Source organism: Bos indicus, chromosome 9, assembly GCF_029378745.1.
Source record: "Bos indicus isolate NIAB-ARS_2022 breed Sahiwal x Tharparkar chromosome 9, NIAB-ARS_B.indTharparkar_mat_pri_1.0, whole genome shotgun sequence".
In the NCBI taxonomy this organism is placed as follows: domain Eukaryota; kingdom Metazoa; phylum Chordata; class Mammalia; order Artiodactyla; family Bovidae; genus Bos; species Bos indicus.
Window position 1 is genome coordinate 2,483,898 of NC_091768.1, and position 16,352 is coordinate 2,500,249.

Sequence of the window (16,352 nt, forward strand, 5' to 3'; positions counted from 1 at the left end):
CAATCAGAGATGATTGCTTCAGGTGCAATTGCTTCAGGTGCTGATCTCAGTTCAGGCTGATTAAATTCTGACCAATATACTTAAAAGGTAGGGAATGAGATACTCATAGAGGTACTAGATACATTCCTGGGAAAGTAGAAAATGATGCAACAAGAAAGTTTGTGCAGTGGCCTAAGAAAGGCATGAGAAAACCTCAATCTCCTAGACTCACTGCAAGCAGTAATTCAGTAATATAACAGAACTGTAAATCGTCTGAGGCATGTTGAACTCATGCCTTGCCACACACACACACAGTCTCTCAGTAAAGGCTGGAAGAGTTGCTGATTCAAGGAAAATTTTAAACATATTTTAAATCACTAGATAACTACTTGGAGAAGGCAATGGCACCCCACTCCAGTACTCTGCCTGGAAAATCAAACCAGTCAATCATAAAGGAAATCAACTCTGAATATTCATTGGAAGGATTGATGCTGAAGCTGAAGCTCCAATACTTTGGCCACCTGATGCAAAGAACTGACTTTTTGGAAAAGACTCTGATGCTGTGAAAGTTTCAAGAAAGAAGGAGAAGGTGGGACAGAAGATGAGATGGTTGGGTGGCTTCACTGTCTCGATGGACATAAGTTTAAGCAAACTCCTGTAGCTGGTGATGGACAGGGAAGCCTTGTGTGCTGCAATCCATGGATCCCATATTTTTTTCTATTTAAGACTGTTTTGCAGTAATGAATTCATGATCTGAGCCACAGTCAATCCCAGTTTTGTTTTGCTGACTGTATAGAGCTTCTCCATCTTTAGCTGCAAAAAATATAATCAATCTGATTTCATTTTTGACCATCTGGTGATGTCCATGCTTAAACTTGTATCTTGTGCTGTTGAAAGAGGGTATTTGCTATGACCAGTGTGTTCTCATAACAAAACTCTGTTAGCTTTTGTCCTGCTTCATTTTGTACTCCAAAGCCAAGTTTGCCTGTTACACCAGGTCTCTTCTGACTTCCTACTTTTGCATTCCAGTCCCGAATAATGAAAAGGATATCTTTTCTTGATGTTAGCTCTAGAAGTTCTTGTAGGTCTTCATAGAATCAGTGAACTTCAGCTTCTTTGCCATTAGTGGATGGGGCATAGAGTTGGATTACTGTGATATTGAATGGTTTGCCATGGAATCGAACAGAGATCATTCTGTCATTTTTGATATTTCACCCAAGTACTGAATTTCAGACTGTTTGTGGACTATGATGGCCACTCCATTTCTTCTAAGGAGTTCTTTCCCACAGTAATAGATTTAATGGTTAATTGAGTTAAATTCACCCATTCTGATCTAATTTAGTTCACTGACTCCATCTGTTTGGCCACTTACAATTTACCTTGATTCATGGATCTAGCATTCCTGGTTCCTATGCAATATTTTTCTTTATAGCATCAGACTTTATTTCCATCACGGGTCACATCAACAACTAGGCATTTTAATGATTATATCAGTAATCACTGTAAATGTAAATTGACAAATAATCTAACAAAAAGGTAGAGGGTGGCAGAATATCTTTAAAAAATACTCTAATTGTATGCTAACTAGAAGAGAGAAATTTAACATTCAAACACACAAATACATTGAAAATAAAAGGATAGAAAAATGTATACTATGCAATCAATAATCATCAGAGCTAAGTCAGCTATAACAGTATCAGGCAAAAAAAAAATTAAGACAAAAAAAATGTACTCAAGATAAAAGACAATATTTGTAATTAAAAATATGTATATCTATTTGTGCTGCTGCTGCTAAGTTACTTCAGTCTTGTCCGATTCTGTGTGACCCCATAGAGGGCAGCCCACCAGGGTCCTCTGTCCCTGGGATTCTCCAGGCAAGAACACTGGAGTCGGTTGCCATTTCTTTCTCCAATGCATGAAAGTGAAAAGTGAAAGTGAAGTCGCTCAATCATGTCTGACTCTCAGCGACCCCATGAACTGCATCCTACCAGGCTCCCCCGTCCAAGGGATTTTCCAGGCAAGAGTGGTTTGCCATCACCTCTTCCATATTTATCTGTAAGATCTAACAATTAATATCATATACACACCTGAAAGTGGAGCCTGAATCTTACAAAGCAAAATAAGAGATTGAAAGAATAAATAAAAAATTCAACAATAATAATTGTAAAGTTCAATATCCTATTTTGGTAATGGATAGGATGACTTGACAGGAGACAAAAAGGATAGAACACTGGGCCAACTTATATCCACCAGGACTAAAAGAGAAACTATGTGACATTTTATTCAACAACAGTACAATATACATTCTTCTCAAGTACGTATAGAACATTCTCCCTTATAGACCATATGTTAGGTCATAAAATAAGCTTCAGTAAATTCAAAAGGATTAAATTCATACAAATTGTGTTTTCTGACCACAATAAATAAAAATGGAAATTAATATCAAAAGGAAATGTGAGGAATTCACAAATATGTGAAAATTAATTGTCATACTTGTAAATAATCAGTGAGCCAAAGAAGAAATCACATTGGAAATTAGAGAATATTCTGAGATACATAAAAATAAACACACAAAATAACAACAACAAAAAAACCAACACATAAATTGTAGCTAAAGCAGTGTTTAGAGTAAAATGTATATATTTGTATATACTGGCATTTCAAAAGAATAGAGATTTTTAAATCAGTAATGTTACCATCCAACTTAAGAAACTATAAAAATAAAAAGAAGCCTAGAACCAGAAGAAGGAAATCATGAGATTAATGGAATAGAAAACAAGAAGAAACTGGTAAAAATAATGAAACTCCAATTTTCTTCTCTCAAAAGATAGACACTGAATTAGATTGACCAGGAGAAAAATAAAGAAATTTAAATTATTAGAATTAGAAATAAAAAAAAAAAATTAGTAATACAACAAGGATATGAAGAAACTGATACACTCACATATCTTTGATGGGATTGTGAATTCTCTTTGAAAATACTTTGTAACTGCCCTCTAAAAGTAAAACATAAAGTTATCAGACAATCCAAGAATTCTACTGCTAGCTAAATACTCAAAGAATTGGAAATGTATGTGCATACACATATTTGGGCATAATAGTTTAAAAAGTAGGCAATCTAAATGTCTATAAGATGAAGAACAAGATACATAAATGTATTATAATTATACGATGTAATACTATTGGCTATAAAAAAGAAATGAAATACTGCAACATAAACCTTGAAAACACTATGCTAAATGTGATAAACTAGTCACAAAAGACCACTTATTACATGATGCTACATGCATGTTTACAATCACAAAGACTAGACACAATCAGAAAGCTCACTTCAACTGGGTTTCTATTTTTAAACTGAGAAGAAGGTGCAGCCCTACTATTTTGGAAATACAATCAGTAATCTTTCAAAATCTGAAGCATGGTAAAATGACTAAGAGTGTTTGTGTTAATTTGAGGCAATGTTTTCTGGCATATTTATAGATTTAAGTCATTAAGCATTCACAAGTAGTGGTGTCAGAGTTTCTAGAAAGACTGTTTCATAAATATTAAAATAAAGTATATATGTATTTTAAATTTATTTATTTTAATTAGAGGCTAATTATTTTAAATATCTTTAAAAAAGGACAAAGTCAATATGGCTTAATTAAATTATACTTTATTTTAAAATAAATGATGAAGGGAAGACTGAAGTGTGTGTCTGTGTGCACATGTGAAATTTATTACTTGTGTTTATTTTATTTATTTTACTTTATTTTTAAACTTACAATATTGTATTAGTTTTGCCCAACATCAAAATGAATCCACCACAGGTATACCCATGCTCCCCATCCTGAACCCTCCTCCCTCCTCCCTCCCCATACCCTCCCTCTGGGCCGTTCCAGTGCACCAGCCCCAAGCATCCAGCATTGTGCATCGAACCTAGACTGGCGACTCGTCTCATACATGATATTACACATGTTTCAATGCCATTCTCCCAAATCTTTCCACCCTCTCCCTCTCCCACAGAGTCCACAAGACTGATCTATACATCAGTGTCTCTTTTGCCATCTCGTACACCGGGTTATTGTTACCATCTTTCTAAATTCTATATATATGCGTTAGTATACTGTATTGGTGTTTTTCTTTCTGGCTTACTTCACTCTGTATAATAGGTTCCAGTTTCATTCACCTCATTAGAACTGATTCAAATATATTATTTTTAATGGCTGAGTAATACTCCATTGTGTATATGTACCACGGCTTTCTTATCCATTCATCTGCTGATGGGCATCTAGGTTGCTTCCGTGTCCTGGCTATTATAAACCGTGCTGCGATGAACATTGGGGTACACGTGTCTCTCTCCCTTCTGGTTTCCTCAGTGTGTATGCCCAGCAGTGGAGTTGCTGGATCATAAGGCAGTTCTATTTCCAGTTTTTTAAGGAATCTCCACACTGTTCTCCATAGTGGCTGTACTAGTTTGCATTCTCACCAACAGGGTAAGAGGGTTCCCTTTTCTCCACATCCTCTCCAGCATTTATTGCTTGTAGACTTTTGGATCGCAGCCATTCTGACGGGCGTGAAATGGTACCTCATAGTGGGTTTGATTTGCATTTCTCTGATAATGAGTGATGTTGAGCATCTTTTCATGTGTTTGTTAGCCATCTGTATGTCTTCTTTGGAGAAATGTCTATTTAGTTCTTTGGCCCATTTTTTGATTGGGTCATTTATTTTTCTGGAGTTGAGCTGTAGGTGTTGCTTGTATATTTTTGAGATTAGTTGTTTGTGCATTGCTTCATTTGCTATTATTTTCTCCCATTCTGAAGGCTGCCTTTTCATCTTGCTAATAGTTTCCTTTGTTGTGCAGAAGCTTTTAAGTTTAATTAGGTCCCATTTGTTTATTTTTGCTTTTATTTCCAATATTCTGGGAGGTGGATCATAGAGGATCCTGCTGTGATGTATGTCAGAGACTGTTTTGCCTATGTTCTCCTCTCGGAGTTGTATAGTTTTTAGTCTTATGTTCAGATCTTTAATCCATTTTGAGTTTATTTTTGTGTATGGTGTTAGAAAGTGTTCTAGTTTCATTCTTTTTTTTTTTTTTTTTTCTAATTTTATTTTATTTTTAAACTTTACATAATTGTATTAGTTTTGCCAAATATCAAAATGAATCCGCCACAGGTATACATGTGTTCCCCATCCCGAACCCTCCTCCCTCCTCCCTCCCCATACCATCCCTCTGGGCCGTCCCAGTGCACCAGCCCCAAGCATCCAGCATCGTGCATCGAACCTGGACTGGCAACTCGTTTCCTACATGATATTTTACATGTTTCTTTGCCATTCTCCCAAATCTTCCCACCCTCTCCCTCTCCCACAGAGTCCATAAGACTGTTCTATACATCAGTGTCTCTTTTGCTGTCTCGTACACCGGGTTATTGTTGCCATCTTTCTAAATTCCATATATATGCGTTAGTATACTGTGTTTATGTTTTTCCTTCTGGCTTACTTCACTCTGTATAATAGGCTCCAGTTTCATCCACCTCATTAGAACTGATCCAAATGTATTCTTTTTAATGGCTGAGTAATACTTCATTGTGTATATGTACCACAGCTTTCTTATCCATTCATCTGCTGATGGACATCTAGGTTGCTTCCATGTCTTGGCTATTATAAACAGTGCTGCGATGAACATTGGGGTACACGTGTCTCTCTCCCTTCTGGTTTCCTCAGTGTGTATGCCCAGCAGTGGGATTGCTGGATCATAAGGCAGTTCTATTTCCAGTTTTTTAAGGAATCTCCACACTGTTCTCCATAGTGGCTGTACTAGTTTGCATTCCCACCAACAGTGTAAGAGGGTTCCCTTTTCTCCACACCCTCTCCAGCATTTATTATTTGTAGACTTTTGGATCGCAGCCATTCTGACTGGTGTGAAATGGTACCTCATAGTGGGTTTGATTTGCATTTCTCTGATAATGAGTGATGTTGAGCATCTTTTCATGTGTTTGTTAGCCATCTGTATGTCTTCTTTGGAGAAATGTCTATTTAGTTCTTTGGCCCATTTTTTGATTGGGTGGTTTATTTTTCTGGAGTTGAGCTGTAGGAGTTGCTTGTATATTTTTGAGATTAGTTGTTTGTTGGTTGCTTCATTTGCTATTATTTTCTCCCATTCTGAAGGCTGTCTTTTCACCTTACTAATAGTTTCCTTTGATGTGCAGAAGCTTTTAAGGTTAATTAGGTCCCATTTGTTTATTTTTGCTTTTATTTCCAATATTCTGGGAGGTGGGTCATAGAGGATCCTGCTGTGATGTATGTCGGAGAGTGTTTTGCCTATGTTCTCCTCTAGGAGTTTTATAGTTTCTGGTCTTACGTTGAGATCTTTAATCCATTTTGAGTTTATTTTTGTGTATGGTGTTAGAAAGTGGTCCAGTTTCATTCTTTTACAAGTGGTTGACCAGATTTCCCAGCACCACTTGTTAAAGAGATTGTCTTTAATCCATTGTATATTCTTGCCTCCTTTGTCAAAGATAAGGTGTCCATATGTGTGTGGATTTATCTCTGGGCTTTCTATTTTGTTCCATTGATCTATATTTCTGTCTTTGCACCAGTACCATACTGTCTTGATGACTGTGGCTTTGTAGTAGAGCCTGAAGTCAGGCAGGTTGATTCCTCCAGTTCCATTCTTCTTTCTCAAGATAGCTTTGGCTATTCGAGGGTTTTTTTGTATTTGCATGCATATTGTGAAATTATTTGTTCTAGCTCTGTTCTAGAGCTATTCTAGAACAATTATTTGTTCTAGAATACCGTTGGTAGCTTGATAGGGATTGCATTGAATCTATAAATTGCTTTGGGTAGTATACTCATTTTCACTATATTGATTCTTCCAATCCATGAACATGGTATATTTCTCCATCTATTAGTGTCCTCTTTGATTTCTTTCACCAGTGTTTTATAGTTTTCTATATATAGGTCTTTAGTTTCTTTAGGTAGATATATTCCTAAGTATTTTATTCTTTCCGTTGCAATGGTGAATGGAATTTTTCCTTAATTTCTCTTTCTGTTTTCTCATTATTAGTGTATAGGAATGCAAGGGATTTCTGTGTGTTGATTTTATATCCTGCAACTTTACTATAGTCATTGATGACATGATCCTCTACATAGAAAACCCTAAAGATTCCACCAGAAAATTACTAGAAATAATCTAGTTTCATTCTTTTACAAGTGGTTGACCAGTTTTCCCAGCACCACTTGTTAAAGGGATTGTCTTTAATCAATTTTATATTCTTTTTTTTTATTTTACTTTGTTTTTATTTCAACATAACATGCAGTACAAAAATTAACAGGATATTTTAGCATTTACAATGCTTACAAAAAAAAAAGGACTCAAAAGCAATGTAGTTCAGATTTAAGAAATCGCTCTAATTAAACACTTAAAATAAGTCTATTTCCAAATGATCAGTTTGGACCAAAATTTAAGATAGCATTTGGTAGATATTTATGTCTGCTGTCTATCTGCAGTATTTTTATATAACCTCTGATTCTTGGGAAATCCAGCTCCCATTTTCCTAACACAGCAGGGAAAGACATATACATGTGGCCATTTAAATTAAAGGAAGAAATGGAGTAAGGGAGATCCCAGGCTGCAAAAATATATACAAGCATTTACCTTTTCCAGAACTAAACATTTCTTCCATAAAAATATTAGTAGCCGAGCCCTATAGAACTAGGGCCAGGACTACTTCATATATAACTATTCTGTGTTTTAAAAATATAGGGCAGAAAGCCTTTTGGATGATATTTATACATTTTTGCACAATATTTCTAGGTCCCTAAATGAATCATCAAGCATGTAGAACAAAAAAGTCTACTTTCTTACATTATCTCTTAATTTAATCTCATAAATCTCTAGTAAATATTGTAGGTAACTACATTTCAATATGAGCATTCACCTCAATAGGAAGTCTTTATAGAAGGTTTAATCTCCACAGCCATATATTACCAAAGTTCAGACATATAATGAATGGGTAGTTGGCAGACATTCGCTCTGTAAGACAAAGCAATAGTGTTTTTTGCCACCTACCAACAAAAAGGCAGAGTCACTTTGAAAACTAGGGCTTTTAGAGACCATAGTACATTTCCTAGACTATGTAGAATAAAATCAAAATAAAGATAGGACTGGGGGGAGCCCAATCTCTCCCTTCACACTAATGACTTCTGGATGAGGCAACCCTTTCACTCACATGTCTGCTTTATGATGGCAGTGTTTTAGAATACAGATATACAAGTTAAAAAATGTTTTTTGTCGTTGTTTCAAGATAAGAGTAGTTAGGGACAAAACCCACCATTTCCTTTCCAAATAGAACAAGGGTTTGCTATTTGCTTATTTTTGGCTCAATGCTACTTTTTCATGCTATGCTACTGAAACCTGCCAAAGTCCCTATTTCATGAGATATTAGGTTATGAGTTCAGTTATGATAGGCACTCAGCTGGCTTAGGCTTTCTCCCTCTGTCCTCTGACAGCAGTCATCTTGCTAAGTCTAAGCAGGCTAAGTTAAAAAAAATTACCACAGAGAAAGTCAAAGTGCATGAATCAGTTACTAATAGAGCAATCTAATGTTAAATAGTCATGGGAAAAACCTGTTAAAATTGTTAGAAGTGAACAGAAAATTCAAATCAGGACAAGACAGAATGGAAGTAACTATTATAACATTTGTCAGATAAATTGTCAATCTGTGAAGTTTTAATTCACACAGACAATACATTTCTATGGTTACTAGAAATGTATTGCTGTAAATGCATTTACTCACTTTTTTAACCAGTACCACAGCTCTTCCTCCCTAATGAAAATGAAAATGATTTTATAGATATTTTCATTGACCTCTACTTGGATAAGAAAGCACTCTAATTTGAACTCCTTAGCAGAAGTTAAATGTAACTGGAATTGTTGGATTATGATAAAATTTAAAGATGGAATTGATATACAGGAACATACAAAAACTGTCAATGGCCTTCGATAAATTCACCCAAATTAATTTCCAAAATTGGCTTTTTTTTTTTTTCTCTCTCTACAGTGAAGACAGCATAGTGTCAGTATTGTTTGTGAAGTTTAGTATTTGCAAGGCAATTAAAACAATCAACTTTCTAAATGAAGTCATTTGCAGACCGGGACTAACTTCTCCACAAAACTACTTTGTGGAGAGATACAAGAGTCTAGCATCTCTTTTCTAGGGATAACATCAAATGATGCATGGATTTCATGCTCCAGAAAGGAAAAACAACAGTCAGGCCAGGCTGAAAGAAGAGGGAGAGCACAAGCCAGAAGTTTGCTCACAACCCCAGAAGCTGGGCTGTTTTAAACAAATACCTCTTTCCACGAGGCTTAATAGGTAGATCTTACATATTTTAGTTACCATGGAAATTCCCTGAATATTTTCAGAATCTCTAAAAGAAAAAAAACCTAAGTGAGACTTCTGAGACACAAATTTTTTGTTAAGGAAACAATCTAGTGGAATAAGACAAGGCAGATTTCATTGCTGTGTTAATCTCATGGTAAGTAAGGTTTATGACTAAGTCATTTGCAGATCTGATTTCTGAAAACACTGAGAAGAAACCCAGAATCACTGGGAGATAAATCTCAATGATAACATTAATTTACTTACACTGAAGGTAACTCTCTAAACAGTCACAGTCCAATTTTACAAGTGTGCAATAGGCAAAGAAGGAAAAGGACAAACGTTGCAAATAAATTCTTGTCCTTTGGTGGTGCAGGCTCTCAGAATTCACTCTTGTCCAAAGCCTTCTGTTTCTTCAATAACAAATAACAGCTTTTCCTTCAGTTGCTCATAGCTCTTGTAGGGTGGCAGGTCCAGGCGGTTAAAACAGGTATGACGTCTAGGCAACCAATTTTCTTTCCCGACTTTTTCAATGCAGAACTTCTGTGGCCCATTGCTCCCCATGAGGTCAGCAAATCCTCCAACTGACAGTCGGCAGGTCCCAGTAACAAACTGCAAAAGTCGCATTCTCTTCTCATTATCGATTTCTTTAACAAACTGCCAAAACCACATGATTTGTTTACTTGTCCTGGTATAGTGATGGTAGATGGCATGTCTTTGCCAATCATTCAAATCAATCTCTTGTATCCCACATAAAAGAACCTCTAATTCCTTTGCATCGAAGTACTGTAGATACTGCTGGGGAAGAATTTCATTAAAGTCCTCAAAGAAAGCTTGCGTCTGTTCTTCAACACCACGAGACAATCTCCATTCAGCTACTATTCTGATATATTCTTCTTTATTTTCTTCTGTTACAAGAATATTGCCACCATTGGGTTTCAAATCATGACTCTTGATTTCACCTAAGATTTCTTTATCAATGGAGAAATACATTTCCAAATCACACTCCTCAATATTGTTTTCTTTAACCCAGATGAGAGAATTGTAAAATTCTGGATCAATCGATTCTAAATCCTTCAGTCCAACTGGTTTATTCAAGATACGCTTATAGAATGGCAAAGAAAAACCTGTGTCTATGAATTTCCCATGGAACAGAGCCATAGCAATAAACCTGCAAATAAAACGAAAATATTTCAGGTGATCTGGATTGATGTAAGAAGCGGGGTTTATCTGCAAGCAGTAGTTATCCTTCCCTGCATATTCAAACAGGCAATACATTGGGTTCAACACCTCATGTGACAAAAGAAAGAACCATTCTCTTGCTACACCTCCATAATCTAAACCTTCTTCTCCTGGAAAAATCACCCACAAACGTCTTCGCAGATCTTGAGGACTGAAGCTCATTATCTGCTGAAAGGAATCCTCAAACAACGTTTTTCTTGTCACTGTAATCTTTATGTGCTGTGGCATGGCCAGTTGCTGACACCAGAAACGGAAATATTGAACCTTTGCCTTGAAGTCCCATACATAGGCTATCTGGGGTCCATTTTCGAAGGCAGATTTTCCCGTGCGGGGATCTATATAGGTGGTTGTTCTTCTATTGTGGTCCACAAAATATGGAATTCCGTCTACCGTGAATCTCATTTCCCAGCCTTCAGGTAAGGGCTTTTCATTTAATTGACCTTGATTTCTGGGGTCTTCCCATTGTGTAATACGAGTGTTGTGGTTGACAGAATATACTCTACCATTGCTGTCCGTTCTCTTCTCCCATCCAGGCGGCAGGGGACCCAGGGGATCAAATTCTTTATTTTGTGATGTAGCAAACAAATCTTGATTCCCATAAATGAACCTCTGGTTAAACTGCTGCATAGCTCCATGAAGTTGACTACGCTGGAGCTGCCATTGTTCATAGTTCTGGACTGATTCCAGGGTTGGCCTCTGCCACGTTGTTGTTCTTGTGAATGGTCAACATAATAAATACGTCCCATGTTGTCAACCCGCCACTCCCAGCCAGGAGGTAGAGGTTCTGGTCTATCCCACATTGTTCTTTTTTCAATATGATCTACATAGTAAACTCGCCCATGCTGGTCCACTCTCTGCTCCCAACAAGGTGGGAGGGGAGCTTGAGGTACAGGATTTAATGGTCTAGGGCCTGCACCTCCAGATATAGTAAGAGGAATTATTAATCCAGATGTTGCTCCTTCAGATGTACTTGAATTTGTATTTGTTGGTGGCAGAGAGCCTGTACTAAAGCCATCACTTTCAGAAGTGGTAGATGGTGAGCCATTGACAGATGCTGGTCTACGTGGGGTAGGTGGAGGTGGTTGTGAAGGTCTTGGAGGCCTAGAAGGTTTAAAACCGCCATTTGAGAGTGATGGAGAATTATTCCCATTGATCCTCCTGTTTTCACCAGACCCTGCATCCTCAGGGTCATCTGATCCACTTGCGTTTGCTCTCGTTTCATCCTTGGGCCTGGAGCCATCATCATTCTGTGAAGCACTTTCTGAACATGCAGTTTCACCATTGGCAACAACTTCAGACTCTAATTGCAGCCCATCAAGACAGACTGACAAATCTCCTATTGTTTCTGCTGGTTCTTTGTCACCTACAAGCTGTAAAGTCACAACTACTTCCTCAAGTTTCATATTGTTTGACTTTAATGTTTCATAGATATCCAATCCAGCAGTTCCCAACAAAACATCAGATTTCAGTGTCTGGTGACTCCACACATGAAAATGTAATTTACTCATAGGGGTGACAATAACTGTAAGAGGCTGCTTCCATTTGGGACTGTTCGTATTGTTGCATTTTTCTGTCTTCTTTGACTGTCCATCTACTGTGACTTCCACATAAGGACTTGGCCCAAACCAATTCTTTTTATTTTCTTTAAGTTTTGCTGAAATGACAGTGATCTGAAGTTGTGATTTCATGGTCAAACTACCCATTGAACCAAGCTGTGATCCACTGTCGGACATATCACCAACAGGAAGGCAAACCTGAAGTTTTCACCGTTTGAAGTCACTTCTTTGGATTAAGGCGCTGTCTCCAGAAGGCCACAGTTAAATGCATGTTACCAGGACTCGGGGCGGCGGCTACTCTTCAGACCCTCGACTAAGATGGCCCCATTGTATATTCTTGCCTCCTTTGTCAAAGATAAGGTGTCCATATGTGCATGGATTTATCTCTAGGCTTTCTATTTTGTTCCATTGATCAATATTTCTGTCTTTGTGCCAGTACCATACTGTCTTGATACCTGTGGCTTTGTAATAGAGCCTGAAGTCAGGTAGGTTGATTCCTCCAGTTCCATTCTTCTTTCTCAAGATCGCTTTGGCTATTCAAGGTTTTTTGTATTTCCATACAAATTGTGAACTTATTTGTTCTAGCTCTGTGAAGAATATCATTGGTAGCTTGATAGGGATTGCATTGAATCTATAAATTGCTTTGGGTAGTATACTCATTTTCACTATATTGATTCTTCCAATCCATGAACATGGTATATTTCTCCATCTATTAGTGTCCTCTTTGATTTCTTTCACCAGTGTTTTATAGTTTTCTATATATAGGTCTTTAGTTTCTTTAGGTAGATATATTCCTATTTTATTCTTTCCGTTGCAATGGTGAATGGAATTGTTTCCTTAATTTCCTTATGTTTTCTCATTATTAGTGTATAGGAATGCAAGGGATTTCTATGTGTTGATTTTATATCCTGCAACTTTACTATAATCACTGATTAGTTCTAGTAATTTTCTGGTGGAGTCTTTAGGGTTTTCTATGTAGAGGATCATGTCATCTGCAAATAGTGAGAGTTAGTTTGAGCATTCTTTGGCATTGCCTTTCTTTGGGATTGGAATGAAAACTGACCTTTTCCAGTCCTGTGGCCACTGCTGAGTTTTCCAAATTTGCTGGCATATTGAGTGCAGCACTTTCACAGCATCATCTTTCAGGATTTGAAAGAGCTCAACTGGAATTCCATCACCTCCACTAGCTTTGTTCTTAGTGATGCTTTCTAAGCCCCACTTGACTTCACATTCCAGGATACTAAATATCTTAAAAAAAAAAAATAACTAAGTCAATATGGCGTCTTTAAAATATGCTTTATTTTAAAATAAACACAAGTAATACTTACTTTTACTTGTTGATGTTTTTGTCTGTATTTAGATATGTTTATAAAGTAGGCTTATTCTTGTTATAATTCATCAGGGTCACAGAGTAACCTTGTTTCATTTTGATGTTCTGTGATATTGTCAATTGAAATGATGGGAACGGATGCCATGATCTTCGTTTTCTGAATGTTGAGCTTTAAGCCAACTTTTTCACTCTCCACTTTATTATGAATTCAATCACATAATACTTCCCACTCCTGACAACATCCTATCCAGGCCAAAGCCACAGTTTCTTAAGATATACTAAAATTAGGTGTCACATGCTCGAACTTCTAAGGCCTTCTAGGTACCTCTAGTACCCTTTTACTGAGATTCCACATGGATGCACATCCTGTGTGTTTACCATTACAGAGAAGATTTACAGACCCAACTTTTTCAACCTCAGGTGTCTATGTTCCTACAGGTATTCTTCTGGAGGCAACTGACTGTGTAACACACATAAACAAATGCATAAACAAATTACCATTAGGAACTAAAGAGAGAGTTGAATGTTTAAAAGCATATCTTAGAGACTGAAAAAATATCCTAGGAAATTCATATTATATACTTTAGCTTGTAATTAATAGAGCTATTTAAAAAATAAAATAAAGTGATTACTATGAAAAGTTTATTGTTCCATAGCCTAACAAAAGTCGATTCTTTCTCCCACTACCTAGATGGATAGGCAGAAATCTTAATTTGTGATGATATATCAATTAAAATAATTGACAATATCATAAAAATAACTCTGGTGTTTTACATTTCATGTATTTTAATCCAATGTCAACTATTGACATTGAGAAGTTTTCTATATTACAAAAGTTATCCATCATTTTTCTTATGGTCATTGAAATGTATATCAATGTGAAGCTATTTCAGAATTGTCTTATAATGAAATAAAGTGACTACAATTGACCAGTCTAAATCTTACATCCCATTCCAGTTATTAAACTTTAGGAACATTTGTAAAAACTTTTAGGTACATGAGATGATCATAAGATAGACAGTTTATGAGTTATCTTAGAGGACATCTTGAAATCATTTTTATCTCTGGAAATATAATCATGCAAGTATATTTACATTCAATTAATTCTGCTTCTGTGACAACAAGAAAAGCATTCTAGTTACAATACACCTGATTTTGCATCTAGAGGAACCTAGTGTACCCAAAATAATTCAAAAGATAAAAGCGAAGCTGGAGACCTGGGTTCAATCCCTGGGTTGGGAATATCCCCTGGAGGAGGGCATGGCAACCCACTCCAGTATTCTTGCCTGGAGAATCCCCATGGACAGAGAAAGCTGGTGGGCTACAGCCCATGGGGTCACAAAAAGTCTGACATGACTAAGCGATTAAGCACTGCACATGGAAAATGTGGATAGTAAATGTTATAAAATTTAACAATAATTTAACTAAAATAATCTAAACTTACAATTGATTTATAGGAAATAAATTGAAGTTAATTAAGCAGATCTACTAAGGACACATACTGTGGCACTCATTTTGCATAGAATGACCCCCAAACAATGCTGAAATGACAAAGGTGTGTTTTGAAGAAGTATAAATATTTTAAGATGTGTCACATCTGGACATTGCATTTCCAAGTCAAAATTTGTTTATTCCTTTTTTGACTTGACATTTGAACTTTGAATACCAGACCACCTTACCTGCCTCCTGAGAAATCTGTACATCAGTCAAGAATCACCAGTCAGACCCAGACATGGAATAGGAAAGCTGAGGGCCAAAGAATGAATACTTTTGAACTGTGCTGGAGAAGACTCTTGAGAGTCCTTTGGACTGCAAGATCACACCAGTCAGTCCTGAAGGAAATCAGTCTGAATATTCATTGGAAGGACTGATGCTGAAGCTAAAATTCCAATACTATGGCCACCTGATGTGAATAACTGACTCATTGCAAAAGACGCTGATACTGGGAAAGATTGAAGTCAGGAGGAGAAGGGGATGACTGAGTATGAGATATTGGATGGCATCACCAACTTGATGAACATGAATTTGAGCAAGCACTGAGAGTTGGTGATGGACAGGTAGGCTTGACCTGCTATAGTCTGTGGGGTCACAAAGAGTCGGACCTGACTGAGTGACTGAACTGACTGATTTGTAAATTTTAAGTGAATGTGATACTTTCTTGTCAGGAAATTGTTCTTCATCTTGGTACCATTATTTTAATTAATTGATGTAAAGTGAAATAATGTCTGCATGTATTCCAAAGACATTAAGTGCTCCAAGTAATTTTGTGAAGAAACAGTAAATATATTACTCACTGATAGCCATTGTCAAGGTCAATGCAGGTGCAGTTGTTCTCACAGGGATTCATTTTGCAGTCATTGGAGTCTTGTTCACAAAAACTTCCTTTCCAACCAGAAAGGCATACACACTTATAGTTCTAAGGGAATGTAAAAACTATACAACCATTAGGTATTCCTTATTGTTCCTGGTTATTTTGACCTCTTATGAATTTATGAGTTTTTCAATTTTTATAGAATGTCAATACTTGCCAATTTCTCTTTATCATAGTTTAAAAACTACATGAACAGTATTCTCTGGTATCTAATTAAATAAAAATTAGTATTTCTGTATTAAGCTCACAATGAGAACTAACAGTCTTATTAAATGTTAATATAAAATACTTTGTTATGAATATAAATGCTGCAGCTGTGTCCAACTCTGTGACCCCATAGATGGCAGCCCACCAGGCTTCTCTGTCCCTGGGATTCTCCAGGCAAGAAAACTGGAGTGGGTTGCCATTTCCTTCTCCAATGCATGAAAGTGAAAAGTGAAAGTGAAATCACTCAGTCGTGTCTGACTCTGCGACCCAATGGACTGTAGCCTACCAGGCTCTTCCATCCATGG

At 36.7% G+C, this 16,352-nt stretch overlaps 1 pseudogene; it reads right to left on the reverse strand.

The window, feature by feature from the left end:
• Positions 1 to 9,027: 9,027 nt before the first annotated feature.
• Positions 9,028 to 12,456, reverse strand: LOC139184875 (E3 ubiquitin-protein ligase Itchy homolog pseudogene; annotated as a pseudogene).
• Positions 12,457 to 16,352: the final 3,896 nt, after the last annotated feature.